This window comes from Mytilus galloprovincialis, chromosome 12 (genome assembly GCF_965363235.1).
Source record: "Mytilus galloprovincialis chromosome 12, xbMytGall1.hap1.1, whole genome shotgun sequence".
Classification (NCBI taxonomy): Eukaryota; Metazoa; Mollusca; class Bivalvia; order Mytilida; family Mytilidae; genus Mytilus; species Mytilus galloprovincialis.
Window position 1 is genome coordinate 5,233,370 of NC_134849.1, and position 6,000 is coordinate 5,239,369.

The window sequence follows — 6,000 nt, forward strand, 5'->3', positions numbered from 1 at the left end:
CATCAAAACTTAATTGGATCTTTGAACTGTTAAAATAGAAAAACTCTGTTCCAAAACGATGGGTTAATACATTAAAATCTGACAAATCGTTGAAACTTTTGTAAAAACAAAATTTAACTTGACTTTGACTGTTAACAAAAAAACAGAGTTAATTGAAACTATGTCATTCAAAGACATATACAACCATTTAAATTACATTAATGTGTAGAGACCCGTATGATTCTCCAAATGGAAAAATATCTTTAAACTAGAATCTATCAATCCAATAAATTATATGTTACAATTTACATGTAATTATTTAATTAATAACAAATATAAAATGTTAAGATGGAAATTACTCCTTTATATCCTCCCATGTAAACAATTACTATTACAATGGAACATACAAAACACAAATATGTGTGACATGTGTAACCTGACTGAAGATAACGAACACTTTTTTCTTAAATATCAATTCTTCCATGAATTTTGGAAGAAAGTATATGTACTTGTAAGCAAAAGCAAGATTTGGTCACATTTATTTAATTTAAGAACTTTAGGACTGGGCTATAAAATACCTTATCCTATGTATCACGATATAAATCTCTTCCTAACTATCTTAAAATATTCATAAAAGTACTCATATATCAAATTATAAACAAAAAGGCATAAACGCTTATGCTGTTTTCAGAAATGAATTTTTAAACACTTACGAAATTAACAAATATATTTTGCTAAAAATAGCCAATTTTTAAATGATGTAAAAAGATACATATGATCATGAAAATATAGATTCCTACACTGCAACAAGTGTTTTACGATATTTTTCCACTCGAGACAGTTATATTTTATTATTTGAAGCGCAAGGCTTGCCGAGCTTTTAAAAAAAATTAAATAATAGTTTTACTGTCGAGAGTGGAGAAATGTCGTAAAGACGAGTTATAGTGTCGGAATCTGTTTCTCTGATGACTTTTATCATTCTTTTTTCAAAGATTTTCAATAACTTGTGTTCTTTATATGTGACGTCATAAGACAAGGTCGGCTTTTTCCATGACGTCACAATACGAAAATTCAGAATAAAACAAAACATTTTGACGTCATAAACAAATTTCGACTAATCATTTGACGAGAACAGATTTTTCACAAGTGAGAAGAAAAAATTTTTTCACACCGGTCAGGAAATGTGAAAATAGCACAAAAATTAGAGAAAGCTAAATCTGAAATACTTTCATGTATAGAAAATTTTAACAAAAGTTGATAATGCATCTGAACACGTGGCAATAAACCAAAACAGAATGCTTACTGAAAACGAAAGTACAGAATTTGGTCGTCAAACTCAATTATGCATTATCAATTAAATAAAGGTTCAATTAAATTCAAAGTTTAACTAAAGTTTTTAAAAGTTGTTCGTAAGATTCAATAAAACACATAAATTAATCAGTACAACTGATAAATAAGCTTTAACGACTTTCAACAAAAGGTTAAGGTCAATGATCATAACGATTTAATCTTTAGAAACAAAACCGGATAAAACTTGTCAAGATGAGCTTTATCAGTGTTTTGTTAAGCCTGGTATTTTTCATTAGTCTTATTACGTTCTAAGTAGCCATTTCATTTATGTTTCATTTCAACAAAAACTTTTGTAAAAACTTTGTTCATAAAAAGACATGTTCATATCATTAAACTGTTTGTCATTTTCCGCAATTGACCGCTTTGACCTAGGCATATCAACGACGGCATACTGTTTGAACCGCCGTTCATAACTTTGACACCACATTAGCAAGTATACTTACGGTTGCTGATGAAACTTAGAACACGCTTACAAAAGATGCAAATACAGCCCGATTAATCGATTATCAGTTAAGCTGTTCGACACAATATGAAGGCTTATTGATCACGTTCAATGCGTTAACTCAACAAAAAGCTTCATATTGTGACTCACAGCTTATAATTTACAAGATCAACATGCAACCATCCTGATAATCGTAAAATCATAGCCATGACCTGAACAGATTAAACAGCAACGCACTTAGAAATAGGATTCGAAAGAGGCCAAACAATTTCAGAGGGACTCCCAAACTCATAATTCGAAAATAAACTGACAACGCCATGGCGAAGAAGGAAAAACATAAAAACAGTGATATAAAAACACATTATAGAAAACTAAAGATTAGGGTGATCTGAGATGCTCCGGAAGTGTAAACAGAATCTGTCCTACATGTGGCGCTGGTCAAATTAGTTATATTGGAAAATACAGAGACAAATTAAGACTGTCGCCGAAAAGAAAGTTATAAATCAGCAATGCAGACAGCTTTTACACTAACGTGTTTCACATCCAATCTTTATATTCTATACTAAGCACATACATGTCGGCATTCACCCCAAAAGCTAAACAAAACTTTAAAAATACTTTTTATTAAGAATGGATATAGTGACGATACTGTTGTCAGGTCATGTAAGATGTCATGTTTGGTGTTAATTTTTGCATCAGAAATAAACACAGTAATGTTATTCTAGATTGTTTTTGGTTTTATGTTTTTTTGTGGTATTTTAACGCCACTTATAAGCACCACTTTTTGGGCTAATTTTTACCAGTATTTTATTGTTTGCGTGCCCGGAGAAAAACAACAATCTAGGAAAACTGACAATCGTAGCAAATAAATATGGAGTTCATTGCACCCGCACGAATGCGTATCAAACTCACAACCTTAGTGTTGACTGGCTAGTGGTTACAGTAGTAACTACTTAGACCACTCGGCCACTCAGACCCCTTTTTCTAGAGTGTTGTTGGCATAATACGGGTAATGTTCTGATCATACATATTATAAGGGTATGATACTAAACCCCTAACGGAAGGGATTGTGCTTCATTTTCAAATGATGAAGATATCATCTATATATTTGTTTATTATAGTGCAACCTGAATATACACATAGTTTTACAATTTACAATACAAATAACAGCCAGCCTCCATGGGGTAATGAGGTACTTTGTTCAAATGTTTTAATTAAAAATTAACGGAAGACTTTCTTTCTAATTTTAGTTCCTTGTACCTAGTAAATAATGGACGGTACAGAAATTTAGGCAAATAGTTTTATTTCAATTGCAAACTCTATTACATTACTTTAGAAACTGGTGAAATCTTAATTCTATTCTTATTAAAAAAAAAGGATAAAATCGGTATGCAAGTAATATATGAGTGGTAAACAAATATGCTATTAAAATTGATAAATACCATTGTTTTTCAGCAACAAAATTATAGATGTTCCAGCTATGACACCAACCAAAAGAAATCCAAATAAGAAACAAGCCAAATGTTTTTCTCGCCGACCTTTGACAGTTATTTGGTTTTTACAAATGTTGTTCAAATGTGGTAAAGCGCAATTAGTAGGAATCACTGCTTGATCATCTATACTCTCGTATGTGTCAGAGTTACAAAAGTTCGGGTTTGTATCTCGCTATAATAGACATCTTGTTTAACCTCTGCTGTGTTATTATCCAAAGTAGTAATTTTTTCAGAAGTTTGATTGTGCTCCTTTATACCATCTCTTTTGTCAATTGCTCTACTGGTCGTGTTTTTAACAATGTTGTTTGATTTTTGTTCGTTTTGCAAGGTATCATAACTGCTCCTCGATATTGATAAGTCCACTGGCAATAAAGTTTCATACGGTTTGTTCTTATCAAAAGTTTTTTTGTCGTGAACAAGTATTTTCATCAAAGTTAGAACACGATTTGGCCATCATATACACGTTTTATTCTCTTCCAATCTCAAATATATTTTTTTTAACAAATAACATTCGATACAAAAAAAATAACTGTATTCAAACTGACACTCAGGGCATAACGTGAAGTTAAGTAGTTGTGTCTTAAATGGGAAATTTACAGGAGTTACTGTATTCAATAAAAATATAACAATAACATTTCCTAATTGTTACATAATGAAAATCTAGAGTGTAACAATAGCACACATGTATCCCTTAGACGCAGTTATATACAATTCTTTTATACGCACATGTATTAAGTATGTTACACTAATATTAACCATAAAATGTCAAAACACTAATGTCAGATAAAGCCTTTTTCACATTGATCTAAACTCAGTGAGGTGGAAGTGTACTCAACTTCTTAAACTTAACTCTAATAAGTTCCTATTGTAAAAAGTAAATTTTTACATGTAATTCAAATCATATTTTGACTACACGTAGTTGATGTTCAATGGCGTCCTTTTTCCGGCATACAAGAAGATAGTAAGACGGTGGGTTTTATCATAAATATTCAATGACGTTTCATATATTGAGTTAAGATTATCATAATCATATTGTTAACGATACAATTATTTTCTTAAATATAAAGTTGAAACTGAAAATGAGGAATGTGTCAAAGAGACAACAACCCAACGAATATATATAACAAAACCTCAAAAATTGCTCATTTAAAATCATGATCAAGGTGGCTTCGATGTCTTCCTCCATCTTGGATTTTGAAGAAGCAGATAACTTAGACATTTAATGAAATATACCAGTTTTGAGAGTTGTATTTAATTTTGTAAAATACTTTTGATATAAACATAGAAAATTGTGTTTTTTATCATAATCACGACTGTAATTTCTCAAAAACACCTTGTTTGTGTTTGATTGAATTTTTTTTCAACTTTTCCAAATAAGGGGAGATAACTCAGATATATTAATTAACCTATTTTGATATGAAAACAAGTTCCGTGGCCCCATTTTTTCTTCTCTGAAAGCATTTTATAAGATCAATCTTCTCACATTTTTATCTTAAAGTTCTGATAGTACGTTTTCTTTTTATCACACAAATTTAGATTTTCCATGCATAATCTATACAAACTCTGACAATTCTGCACAACCTGTAGCGTGAAAAAAAGGCTGGTGGCCCCTACTTTTAATATATTTTTGAAAAAAGGCGAGATAAAAACTTCATTTTGACATCAAATCTTTTTATCAATTTTAATTAAGACGCCCTAGCAACATTTAGTCGGTATTTAAAACTACAGGGAGATAACGGTGAAAAATCAACTAAATTCTGATAAAACGGTTGGTTCATTTTTTTTTTTGGAAATATTTATATTTTTGCTGCGGGCTCAAAGTAAATACTTTGCCAAAGTTTTATGAAAATTAAACGAGCGATATAAATTTTGGTGAAGGTGTAGTCCTGTAGTGTTGTGTTGTCATTTTAATGTTATATTTCACATGGCCATAAAATAGGGAGGTTTGGCATGCCACAAAACCAGGTTCAATCCACCATTTTTTCCTTTAAAAATGTCCTGTACCAAGTCAGGAATATGGCCATTGTTATATTATAGTTCGTTTCTGTGTGTTAGATTTTTATGTTGTGTTGTTTGTTTTCTCTTTTTTTTTTAGTGTGAATTCACATTACTATAAGACGTGTCACGGTACTTATATATCCCAAATTCATGTATTTTGTTTTGATGAAGTATTTGTTATTCTCATTGGATTTTTTCTAATGCTTATTATAGTCCGTTTCTGTTTATGTTACATTTTAATGTTGTGTCGTTGTTCTCCTCTTACATTTAATGCGTTTCCCTTAGTTTTAGTTTGTTACCCCGATTTTGTTTTTTGTCCATGGATTTATGAGTTTTGAACAGCGGTATACTACTGTTGCCTTTATTTATTGGGTACCACCTTAAACATACATTGACCACTTGATCTTCAGTAGGAAGGGTATGTGTTTGCGATGGAATGGTAATTGTATACCTGTTGAAAGAACGACTTGTTTATTAAAAACAAAAATATTTTTTCTTGTAAACAACTATTTTGACAAGTCCTGTGTTTTGTAGGTAAAAAGTATCGTTTTTATCCTGTCTTGGACATGGTTATACATTTTCTATAATTATCACCCGTCTAGATATTTGACATGAAAAATTCTCAATTTTTTTTTTATTGTTTCACCTTTAACGTATCGCACATGCATATCGTTTTTTTCAAATCAACGCAGTGTAAACATAAGTTTACAAAAGTTTTTTTTAGCTAAATGGTTGTTC